Raw genomic sequence first — 13,735 nt, forward strand, 5'->3', positions numbered from 1 at the left:
AAAATGACACATCCAATTCGTGTCTACTTTTGGGGAAAGCTGTTAAGTTATTTAGCTTCAAAATGAGCTTTTTCTCAGCCTTCCTAAAGGTGGTTCCTGGAATCAGTCTAATTTTGAATACCTGTTCCTGGGTAGAGCTTATTATTAGTCAAAGAATACGTGCTGACAGGCAGAGACAAAAAGGTCACACAGAAGGTCACTTTCCACCAGAAATGTGATTTATGTGCTATAAGGCACCCTATTATTGTTAGATAGGAACGGAAGTTCAGGCAAAGAATATGGGACTTGAAAAGTCTCTTATTTCCAAAAGTTGAGACAGACTTTAGGGGAAATTATGCCATGAATTTCTATTTCACTAGGAATGAGACTGCCTGGTGAGAAATGAAGACAAAATTAGAGGCAGCTATAAAAGCCAAAGTAATTTTATTAGGTTTGGGGGATAAACTATCTAAAGTATTAAAGAAAAATTGCATTTATACACATAACCCATTAACCATTGCTGTCGCGTCAATTCTGGCTGATAGCGACCCTATAGGACAGAGTAGAACTGCCCCATGGAGTTTCCAAAGAGCACCTGATGGATTCAAACTGCCGACCTTTTGGTTAGCAGCCATAGCACTTAACCACTATGCTATGAGGGTTTCCATTTATGCACATAAAAGTGAATAACTTTTAAAATTATTAATTATGGTGGGGGCGAAGAATATTAAATGTACCATGGACTGGAAGAAGTACGAACAGAATGTTCCTTAGAACCTAGGGACTGCCAGAATACTGAATATACCATGGACTAAGAGAAGTACAACTAGAATGCTCCTTAGAAGCAAGGATGGCAAGGCTTTGTCTCACATACTTTGGTAATGTTATTAGGAGGGATCAGTTCCTGGAGAATGATATCATGCTTGGTAAAGTAGAGAGTCAGCAAAAAAGAAGAAGACCCTAACAAGATGGACTGATACAGTGGCTGCAACACTAGGCTCAAGCATAGCAACAATGGTCAGGAAGGCGCAGGACTGGGAAGTGTTTTCTTTTGATGTAGATAAGGCATTGGTGGTTCAGTGATAGAGTTCTCACCTTTCATGCTGATGACCCAGCTTTGATTCCCCTCCAAGGCGCCTCAAACACAACCACCACCCATCTGTCAGCAGAGGCTTACAGGCAACTATGATGCTGAACAGCCTTCAGCAGAGCTTCCAGACTAAGACATAGTGGGAAGAACGGCCTGGCCATCTACTTCTGAAAATCAACCAATGAAAACTGTATGGATCACCATGGTCTGACCCACAACTGATCATGTTGATATGCAGGACGCAGCAGTGTGTTGTTCCATTGAGCATGGAGTCACCATGAATCGGGGCCCCCTTGAAAGCACCCACCTACTGACAACAATAAGTATTTTCAAATGGAAAATCTATTAAATATGGTGTGCCATGTAGCTAAGACCCACTAGTGGTCCATGTTTTGGGTACATGTGTATGTATGTATATATAGTTTCTATTTGACGGTGAGAAAGAAGAAGAGAGAGAGAGAGACAGGCAGACAGAGAGAGAGACAGGCAGACAGAGAGAGAGAGCAGAAGGACCTTTACTATAGTTTAGATTCAATGTTAGAATACGAAAGATTTTCAAGAGTCAAAATCAGCTTTATACTTACATGCTAAATATCAAAAAACAAAAGAAGGCTAATAAATTAAAATGGCATCACAAACCACAGAATGGGCCCAGTTCCTTTACTAAAGCTGAAGACCTTGTGTTGGCCTAGGAGAGAGGGCGCACTTGGCCTGGAGCAGTGTCCCAAGTTCATCCATCTGCAACCGGTTGACTGTGTTTCACGTTGGTGATGAATTATAATCCGTTTCCTCAGTCTAATCCTTTTCATTTATTTATATTTTATGGAGGAAACATAAAAGTCTTCTTAGAAAAATCCAACTGTTTTTGATAAACCTTGTCATGTGCAAATAATGGAGCCTTGTCAAGGCCAAGCTTTTCTGGAAATTTATACCTTCTAATAATAATTAAAGGGGGGGGGAACGAAAATCAGAAACAAATAAGAAATATATTAAATTGGATTCAAAGCATGTTTGTGGCTTTGAATCAGTGGCAATAAAGCATTTTCTATCAAAAAATGTTTAAACATGGCAGTGTAACTAAAATCCACATTCAGCTTGAATTTGAGATTTCTCAAATAGTGAAACCATGACTTCAATTTTTAAGCCTAAGGAAGAAAGAAAACATTTAGTTCTCAGTGAAGCATTATATTAATAGGCTGGATCGAGGACAAAGAGAAAGAGCTGGGCAGTGGGATGAACTGTTGCTCAATGAAAGATCTTAAAATAGGCTGGAAAATGTTCTCAGCACGCGGTTTTGAAAATTATTTCTAAAGAAGTAAAGTTCTCGTATGAACAACGAGCAACTCTTTAACTATTCCTCGAGCATATATAGCTAGGTTCTTATGTTTCAAGTATTTTTTTCCAGTGTTTGTCCCAGTAGCATCTCATAAATATATATTTTGTAAATAATAACAATTCATAATGTTTACAAATTTAATATTCTGAGACAAAAATGACCCATTTTTATGATGACTCCTGTTTTTTACTTCTTTGTATATTTCTGTTAAATTAACAGAACTCTTCAGCTTAATTAACAGCACTCTTCAGCTAAAGAGTGAAGATTCTATTTAAGAGATTACATTTGCTTTGAAATCCTAATGGAATATATTCCCCATTGTTACTTTTTTTTCCCCCTAATAGAGTGAGACTATTTTTTGTGGTAGTAGTTCTCAACCCTGGCTGTCTGTTATAATTTCTAGGGAGTTTCTAAAAATACCGATGTCTGGCCTCATGTCAGACCTCTGGAAACCACATCTCTACAGTATGATCTGGGCATCTGAGTTTTCATAAGCTCCTTGGGTGATTCTATTGAATAGCAATGTTAGGACCAATTTCTCGATGGGATTATATCAGAATCTTCTTACAGGAAAATATTGGCATGGGCTCAAGAATCTTAAACACACTCAAGTGACCAGAATTTCACCCAATTTCAATTCTTAGAGGGAGTGGAGGCAGGATAAACCAAAAACCTTGTGCTGTTTTGTTGATTCCAATTCATGGTGACCACATGTGTTACAGTCTATAGGGTTTGGAAGTGAGCCCTTTCTTCCGTGGCACCACTGACCAGGTTTGAATCATAGTCAAGCGCAAACGTTTTGTGCTGCCAGAGACCTACGGAGGCAGGATAGGGTTGGGAATTCATAGTCCTGAGTTCAAATCCAGACTTTGCAGTATACTTAAAATATGATCTTTCCTAGAAAAGGAATCAGATAAGAACTTGCTTAGATGGCTCTGGGAAGATTCAGTAAGACAATTTAAGAATGCCAGAGGTTTCAGAGATGGCCCGGATTGCATCCCTACTATAAAAAGATTTGTCAGGAGGGCATCAGACCATGCAGGTGAGGAGAGGTAATACTTGCTTTCTCCGCCGAAATGGCCTCTGCACATTTCAGAGCTGTAAATGGAAGGACAACTCTGTGGCCAAGGAGAAAACATTATCACTTAATTACTGAAATTAAAAATCCACACATTACACATAATTAGAGACAGGGAGTTGTCAAGAACCTAGAACTTCTGGTGACTTGGAAGATGTTCCTATATAAAAATCAGGAAGTCTTCAGGAGTGAATACAAGTAAGTAGCTCCTTGTCCACTCCGGCCTCCTTTCTTTATCAAGGAAACAGAAGAAAACGATTTTAACAAGGATTCCTGTGCTTCTGTAGGGTGTACGGCCAAGAGATACCACACATTCACAACTATGATTTTGACCCTCTGGTTCTTCCCAGCCTATGTCTACATTGGTTTACCCATGTCAACCCCCTTGCAGAAGTCTGCCATCTATAGATATTCCGGAAAATGCTGCTTTCCTTCCAGCTCCACCGTCTAACTTTCCCCTTCACTATCTCTTTTTCATGTATCAGTCTTGAGTACCCCCATCTCCTGACATGTTCTTTGCATTCTCTTTACAACTTAAAATAACATGCCTTTCACATGGTTGGTTTCTCAATGCATTTTCATCCCTGGAATTAAATGAAATATGTGTGAATACATGTTTGATTGGTAAAGGAAAAACAAATAACTGTACAGACACCACACACAGCCATTGCCATCGAGTCAATTCCGACTCATATCGACCCTATAGAACAGAGTAGAACTGCCCCATAGGGTTTCCAAGAGCTCCTGGTGGATTTGAACTGCCGACCTTTTTGTTAGCAGCCGTAGCTCTTAACCATTATACCACCAGGGTTTCCAGAATAAATGTACACACTATTTAAAATGTCATCAAGACAAGAGGACATTTTAAATAGTGTGTACATTTTTATATGTATACCAAATGTTCTAAACTAAAGAAAAAAAAACTTGAAAATTAAAACATTTGTTTCAGAGGGAGCCTGTTTACTTTTGTTTCTAGAATTTTAGGAAAGTATCTCTATGAGGCAAGCATATTCAGAAACACTGAATTTTATACTTAGATTTTCAAAAATGGAATTTTTGTTCATTTTTGTCCCTGGAATAGTAAAAACAGTACTTAAGGACCAAAAACAGACATCGTGCATTGTTTTCCTCTTTGCATAAATGATTTCCAGCTGGGTTCTCTAGCAGGTATACACATATTTTAAGATAAGGGTAATGCCTTTGCCATTTTTAACTCTGGACATCCCCTTCCTAATCTCTTTTGCTACAGGTGATTTCAGATTTAAATGAGTTTTGAAAATAAAATTGTCTTTCAATCCAAGGACTATGGTCCTTGTGGGGATTCTGTTTTTGAGGGTAGGCTGTAGGTAGCATGTATACTGAAGTGGCTAAATTGGATACACTTTACCGTACCAGTTGCTGTCCAGTTGATTCTGACTCATGGCAACCCCCTGTGTGCCAGGGTAGAACCGTGCTACATAGGGGTTTCAATGGCTGATTTTTTAGGAGTAGATTGCCAGCCCTTCTCTTGAGGTTCTTCTGGGTGGACTTGAACCTCCAAACTTTTGGTTAGCAGCTGAGTGCATCAACCATTTGCACTACCCAAGGACTCCCGGATACAGGTTCCCATTGCTCTTGAGTTGATTCCAACTCACACCCACCTTATAGGATAGAGTAGAACTTCCCCATAGGTTCTCTTCTCCAAGGCTGTGAACCATTATGGAAGCAGACTGCCACATCTTTCTCCCACAGCTCAGCTGTTGGGCTCAAATCACCGGGCTTTGGGTTAGTGGCCAAGCACTTTAACCACTGCTCCACCAGGGCTCCCTTGAATACAGATTACATAACCTTAAGTCTGTATTCATTTTGGGAATGTGATGCAAGCCAAAATGCAATGATTCCTAGCAAAATCAAGAACACAAAATCTAGACCATGCCTATTAATTTCCAAAGTAGCTGATTGCTCTGATGTATTAGCAAAGATATGGAATCTAGTTGTTGGGGGTGGGTAGTGAAGTCAAATACATGAACGTCCAAAACCACTGCCCTTGAGTTGATTCTGACTCTTAGTGACCCTATAGGACAGAGCCGGACTGCTCCATAGGGTTTCCAAGGCAGTAAATCTTGAGGAAGCAGACTGCCACATCTTTCTTCCACAGAGCTAATGGTAGATTCAAACCACCAACCTTGTGGTTAGCAGCAGAGTGCTTTAACCACTGTGCTACCAGGGCTCCTTACAAAAACATCAGCACACTACAAAAAATGTTTTTTTCTCTAGAAGCATAAGTTCCATTGAAGACAAGGGCTTCGTATTGTGTGGCCTGTTTTCTTTTTTAATAATATTTTATTTTGTTTAAAGTGAAAGGTTACACAACAAATGAGGTCCCCATTTAACAATTTCTACACAAATTATTCAGCTATACATTGGTTATACTTTTCACAACGTGTCACCACTCTCATTCATTTAATTCTGGTTGTACCATTTCCAGTACTCTAGTTTCCCTGTCCTCTTACCTTCTCACCTTTGTTTGAGAGTAATTTTTGATCATTTAGTCTCGTACAGATGATTTTTTTAAAGGAGCTCATTACTCATGGGCAATATTCTTTATTTTATGAGCCAATCTGTTTGTTAGCTAAAAGGTGACCTTAAGAGGATAATTTCAGTTTAAGGTTTTAAAGAGTATCTCAGGGTGATAGTCTCAGAGAGTCCTCTGGCCTCAATCAGTCGCGTGAGTCTGGGGTTTTTAAGAATTTGAGTTCTGTTAGTGTGGCCTGTTTTGATATTAATAAGATTTTTTATCTGACTCACTGTGACTGGTAGGCACATTTTAAGTAAAAAAAAGAAAAAAAAATTCTAAGTCTCCTGGAGAAGACAAAAAATAACAGGATTATAATACTCCTAAAAGATGTCTCTAACTGTATTTGAAGTGCTCTCCAAGACAGACTGTATAAAATTATACATATATATGTCTATGTGTGTGTGTATATGTATATATATAAAACTTCGTCTTGTAAGTGCGTTTAGTATGCCTAAACAGTTTCTATGCACCAGGAAAATTAAATAAAATTATCAATTATCAAACTAGCTCATTAAGTTACCTTCTAATTTTATTTTTTGTCTTATTTTCTCATTTTCTCCATGTAATTGTACTATTAGACTGTAAAATTTACAGCAATTTACTAAAAATTATTGGCATTTTTAGTGACAAAGTAAAGACAGATTTTGGTACCATCAAAATGGAGTTTTACTTGTGAGCCATCAAAATGGTTTTTTTTTTAAATGTTAGCTATAATCATTTCAAACTAATTTTAAATCCTAATTACATTTTTCACTTTAGCCAAACGCATAGCTGTGAACATGGACCAGCAGTAGCTGATCGGTAGCATTCCAAGGTTATTACAAGTGAAGAATATATTCTAAAATAATGATGACAATGTATCCAAACAATATAAATCGTTTGGAAGTACCTGAGTTGAAGCTAGATTTAACCAGACTTGGTAGAGGAGGGAAAGAAAGGCAAAATGAAACTAGCCACTGTTCCTAAACTTTGTTAAGAAAGTCAAATTTTTAAATTGTAGTAAATCTTCTAAAATTCTAGAAGTCTACTTTTTAGGTTGATGACATCGGTTTATGAGAAACTGCCCCGTATGTCCCTTTTAACTAAAAAATAAATTCCATTTTCCCTTCTCCCCACTTCAGTTGTAAAACATACACATATGCCAACCTGCACCACCGCCTCTCATATTGTCTGGTCTCTAATTCATTTTAGAATCAGCATATTTTCAAGTTCATTTGTATTTGCTAAATTTTGATTTACACCAGAGTCAACTGGAAAATGTATCTCAGTAACTTCCAATGAAAAAGGAGATTTCTACCAAGGAATAGGGCCACCCATTATAAACAAGAAGAGTTTGATAATTAAATGCTTTTATTTTGCATTTGGGGAAAATTGCAAGGGGTGCTTTCAGATTAAGAGACATTTATACTTTCAGGTCACTTAACTCATTAATAAAAGGTAACCTTTACACTTGGGCATGAGTAACAAACCAGTATCACTACATTCTAGAATCCCCAACCAGGTAAAGTTCTCACCTGGTGATTTGGAAATTGAGTTTTGACAGATAAATAATCAAACAGATCTGCCAACCTCTTGGTGAACCCTAGCCAACTCTGAGATGAGTTTTCAGTGAACCTGGGCTAAGTTTGGTGAAATTCAAAGCAATTTTATGGTTGCAGATGGAAACCAGGCCCAAGTAAGAAGTTTAAATGAACCTGAAACTCGAGGGCCATCTCCAGGAGTCTGATCCCAAGTAAACCCGAAACAAAGTAATAATTCCCAGGGAACTTTGGAAGTCCTCGATGTATTGTCTTGGCAGAAGCTGAGCACAGATTTTTTATATATTATTCAAAAGTGATAAATAGAAAAATTAAGAAAGTCTTCTAAATTGCCTGTCTGTATTAATCAGAGGCAAAATGAATGGAAATCCAGGCATTGCTCCCTTTATACAAGAAGATTTCAAAGATAATGACAGAGAATTTTTAAACTACAACAACTGTAATAAAGATTAACGATCACATACAGACCAAACTGGCTGTCCCTAAACGACTCATACTGCTAGGGGAATCGCGATGTGGGGCAGAAGTTGTAACTTTGCATCGGCCATAGAATACCAACACTGTATCATTCTGGCCATAGTCCTTGACATCTGGACTTGAACCCCATTTCAAGTGTTCTGGTTGGCCACCAGGTTCCACATGATATTGAGTCAATTTCTTGCATGCTTTGTGTAGCTGAGCATCCTTCTTTTAAGAACACCTGGAATCCAGACAACTAGGAAAAAAAGTTCAACTCCTGAAATGTGCTCTTGGCTTCTAAGTACTTGGCGTAAAAAAAAATGATGTCAATAGTTTGCAAAGACGGCTGTGTGTGTGTGTGTGTGTGTGTCTTTTGGTTTGTATTGTCTGGGGGAAAAAAGAATTACAGTTTAGAAAATCATTTTTAAAACTAGACCAGCTTTTATTTCCTCAAGAAAATCATTTTTTTAATCTTGATTCTACTCTTGGGCTCAATAGTTATAAAAGACCAGAAGATATCCCAATTTGTTTCTAGAAGGGAAAGGAGAAGAATTATCATGACCACTATGTACTGGGAACTGGATTTTCTCATTAAATGAATAAAACTCGTTGAATTTTTTTTGAGAGAGAATTAAATGAGAAAAAAATCCAGTTCCCAGTCTATGGTGGGAGCTTAATAATTGTTAACTTTCCATCTCATCATCATTACCATCTCCTCTTTTCTATCAGGGTTCACTACCATGAGCATTGATGCCCTCAGGTGCCTCCTACAAAAGAGACATGCAAGTGTAGAGAGCCTTCCATGTCTCTGTCTCCCATTCTTCACCCTTGGCCCTACTTCTAGAAGCATATTTTCCAACCCACTTCCTGGATACTCATCGGTACTCTCGTATTCTTTCTACCAGCATTTCCACTAAAATTTTCCCACACAGTCTAATCCATACACATTATTATTTTTTTTCTTTAGAGAAAATGGCTAGTTGCCTTAAAAAATTCTGCAAAACCTCCCATAAACAAGCCATTCAATGTATTTACAACATAGTCTATACTTTTCACCAGGGATCTCAAACCTTGTTGCATACTAGAAACATGCTTGGAAATTAAAAAAACATGTATTAAAAAAAAAAAAAGCCCAGACTCCAACTAGACCAGTGAAATCAGAATCACTGAGGTTGGGGCCCTGGGATTACATTTTAAATTCTCTCTCACATTCCCACCATTCTTATATTCAGGTGGGGTTGAGAACCACTACCTCACATGAATCAATAGTTCCTACCTACATTATAAACATCTAGCAATTGCCTGTAATTGAGTGTCTACACTTTCACCAAAAGATTGTGTTGTAACACTATTTTCTGGCAATGGGCTTAACAGGAGAGTGAGAAGGCTAGTGTTTAACAGGCATCACACATTTTTTATGTCAAGTTCCCGGAGCCAGTCTTTTTGACACTCTGGTGTATTGTGAGACCTATCATGTCCCCAACCCAGCAATGAATCCATTGTAGCCCCCTGTGGATTGCCAGTGGTCCACAGATCCTGGTTTGTGAGCCAATCACCTAGGAGTTTTAGTTCTATTCTTATGTAAATTAAGCTGAATAACAAATTTTTTCCCACTTGCTAAAAGAAACAACTGTAAGAAAATTTATCCCGTGAACTTTTTTTTTTTTTTTTTTCAGTGCTTACAATATAGTCAAGGCACTATGTCTGGAGCTAGAAACAGAGAGAGGAATAAACGTTATTCCTTTTCTTATGTTTTTGGTATAAAGAAAAACATTAGACTTTTACAACATCAACCTAGTTCAAACCACAGCCCAGAAAAACAAGTTCTCAAGAAGTATATTTTAACGAACATTGTAAGTCCTTCTCTTCCTGTCCATCTTCCAAATCTCTGAGAAACATGGCCATACCTATGAAATTCAAATGACACCAAAAAACACAGTTTTCCTTTTTGATGTGGAATTTGTCTTAGCTGAGGGTTTCCTAAAAACAGCTAGAGGCAAAACTTACTTATATGGAACCCTAAGGCAGGAAGAATGAGGGGTTAAGACAAATGAGAAGCCAAAGAAGAGAAGCAAAGATAAGGTCATGTGTTTCTAAGATGGTCACAGTTTCAGGAGAACACATCCAGTTTCTGGACAGGCCATTTGCAAACACTGCCCCTTGGGATAGTGAATAGTTTTCCACGGGGGAGGAGGGATTTAGGTGTGATCTCCTAGTCATCTCCTGTCCCTCAATGGGGAGGAATGAGAAAGATGCCCCACTGTGTGTGTATGTGAATGTTTTTAACCTTTTTTATTTTTATGGTAAATTTATATACCCTGGTAGCATAGTGGTTAAGTGCTATGGCTGCTAACCAAAGAGTCGGCAGTTCGAATCCACCAGCTGCTCCTTGGAAACTCCATGGGGCAGTTCTACACTGTCCTATAGGGTCGCTATGAGTTGGAATCGACTCGACGGCACTGGGTTTGGTTTTTTGGATATAGGTAATAAAACTTCTGCCATTTCAAAAATCTTCACATATATAGCTCAGTGACATTAAATGTGTTCATCACATTGTTCAGCCACCAGCGTTAACCATCCCTGAATTTTTCCATCCCCCTTAACAGAACGTACATTGTCTTTTCACTTTCTTGATAATGCCCCTTGATGCTCAAAAGGTTTTAATTTTGAGGAAGTCTAGTTTATTTTTTTCTCTTGTTGCTCACACTTTTGGGGTCATATCTAAGACTCTACAGCCTAAAAGAAGGCTCTGAAGATTTACCCTATGCTTTTTTTCTAAGAGCCTTATGGTTTTAGCTTTTATACTTTGGTCATTGGTTTATTTTTAATTAATTTTTGTATATGGTGTGAGGTATGGGATGAGCTTCATTCTTTTACTTGTGGTGATCCTGTTGTCCCAGCACAATTTATCTATTATTTTTTAAAAATATTTTATTGTATTTTATGTGAAAGTTGACACAGCATGTTAGGTTCTCATTTAATAATTTTCATACAAAATGTTCCATGACATTTGGTTACAATTTTCACAATGTGTCAGCATTCTCATTATTTCCCTTCTGTTTATTCTGTTGCCATTGATCTAGCTTCCTTTCCCCTTCTTGCCTTCTCATATTGGCTTTTGGGTAAATGTTGACCATTCAGTCTCATATAGCTGATTGTTTAAGGGAGCACATTACTCATGGGTGATGTTGTTTATTTTATAAGCCAATCTATTATTTGGCTGAAAGGTGACCTCCAGGAGTAGCTTCAGTTCCAATTTCAAAGGGTATCTTAGGAAGACAGTTTTAGGAGTTTCTTTAGTCTCCATTGGTCTGTTAAGTCTGGCCTTTTTTAGAAATTTGAATTTTGTTCTACATTTTTTCCCCCATTCTATCCAAGATCTACTATTGTGTTTCTGGTCAGAATGGTTGGTAGTGGTAGCCAGGCACCATCTAGCTCTTCTGGTCTCAGGCTAGGAAGAGGCTGTAGTTCTTGTGGACTATTAGTCCTGTGGACTAGTTTCTTCTTTGGGCCTTCAGCTCCCTTCATTTTCTTTTGCTCCATGTGAATAGAGGCTATTAGTTGCATCTTAGATAGCCACTTGCAAGCTTTTAAGACCCCAAACACTACTCACCAAACTAGGGTGTAGCATATTATGAACTATGTTATGCCCAGTTGACTGAGTTGTTCTATGAATACCCACTGTTTTTAGTCCCCTGAATTCCTGAGTTACATTTTCTGGGATCTTTCCAGCAGCCACTAAAGAAGCAAAATCCCCTGTCTTGCTGTGTGGCACTTCCTTTAGGTCCAGAAATAGGAAAAAGATCCAGGGACTCCAAAGGCCTACATAGACACTGGATCTGCTTAGCCTTTTGCCTCACTGGGTGTGATGGGAGCCATGCCAATGGCTACACCCCACCCTTGAACAGGCTGAGACAATCAGTGGTGTTGAGAGATGAGATGTGCTGGTAACAGCCAGGCCTGTCCATTGACCAAGCAGCTGAGAGCTCAGAAGGCAGCTGAAGCTACACAGATCTGAGGAGGCACAAACATTGCTTCTGATACAGATTGTGAACCTCCCAGACAGAGACAGGATGACTTGGCCCATTATCTAGTAAGCCTAATATATGGGGATGAGTACCCTTTAAGTACCATGAAACTCTTACAACAGGGTAAAGTCAGCCAGGAGGATGGTATGGACCATAGCACTTCTTGATTTCTGGTCCAAAACCCTGTTTTCCTTTTTGGACTTGGACCTTGCTTACCTGAGGTCACAGAATTTAGAACCAGAACCAGAAAGGTGGTAGAAAATCATCAGTTCAAGCCCTAGTTCTTTTCTTATTTCTTTAATCAATTCTCAGTCTCTATTACTGACTTGTTTTTCTTCCACTACCCCTGTAGTTGTTAACTGCTGTCAAGTTGGCCACCCTGACTCATGGGACAGGATGCTGCTCAGTCCTGTGCCATTCCAATGATCAGTTGTGGATCAGGTCATTGTGATCCATAGGGTTTTCACTGGCTGATTTTAAAAAATTAGATTGCCAGGCCTTTCTTCCTAGTCCATCTTAGCCTGGAAGCTCTGCTGAAATCTGTTCAGCATCACAGCAACAAGCAAGCCTTCACTGACAGATGGTGAGGGGCTGCTCACGAGGTGCATTGACTAAGAATCGAACCTGAGTCTCCCTCATGGAAAATGAGAATTCTACTGCTGTCCACCAATACTTCCTTCTCAACCTCCTAAATACCGGTGTTTCCTAGTACTGCACTTCCAAAACTTCTTTCTGAAGAATACCTTTCTATGAGGAATACATATTCCACCTGGTGGTACAATGGTTAAGAGCTCAGCTACTAACCAGAAAGTCGGCATTTCGAATCCACCAGCCAGTCCTTGGAAACTCTGTGGGACAATTCTACTCTCTCCTATAGGGTCATTATAAGTGCTACCACTCCCACCCCTAAAACCATCCTAGGTCACTAAGTTTGAAGACAGCTATTTGACTTCTAGGGACTTGTTTATTTATTTTATGGCTTACGCTATTGAACACTTACTATGTGCCAGTCATTATCCTAAGCTTCCCCGTGTATTATCTCACTTAAGTACGAGGTAAGTATGATTGTCGTCGTCGTTGTTAGGTGGTGTCCAGTCAATTATGACTCATAGTGATCAAACGTGTCAGAGCAGAACTGCCCCCTAGGGTTTTCTAGGCTGTAATCTTTACAGGAGCAGATGGCCAGGTCTTTCTCCCATGTTGCTGCTTCATAGGTTTGAACTGCCAACCTTCCAGGCTTCCAGTTGCTTTTGTTAGTACATGTAAGAGTAAAATAAAAGGGCTGAAGTATGACCAAAATCTTGACCAAAAGAGTCCCTGGACCCATTCTTTGGAGGGATTGAATCAATTTAATGCAGATGCAGTGTGCCCAGACAGTTAGCAAAGGAGCTAAGGTTTTCAGGAAGAACCGTTCATAACAATGGTGGATCCATACACATTCAGAAAAAAGTAAGTTCTATCTGACTCCAATCTAAAAGCTACAAGTGGATGAAATTCATGTCCTAAATCTACATCTGAAATGACTCTCAAGCTTATCCCTTTTCCTCCTTTATTACCATCGCTGTCGTGGTAACAACCCACATCATCACTTGCCTACAATGACTTCTTACTTGGCCTCTGCATGTCTTATGTCTTCCCAGTCTATTTATCCTCAACAGGATGTTAGTGGT

The sequence above is a fragment of the Loxodonta africana genome, chromosome 6 (assembly GCF_030014295.1).
Source record: "Loxodonta africana isolate mLoxAfr1 chromosome 6, mLoxAfr1.hap2, whole genome shotgun sequence".
Classification (NCBI taxonomy): Eukaryota; Metazoa; Chordata; class Mammalia; order Proboscidea; family Elephantidae; genus Loxodonta; species Loxodonta africana.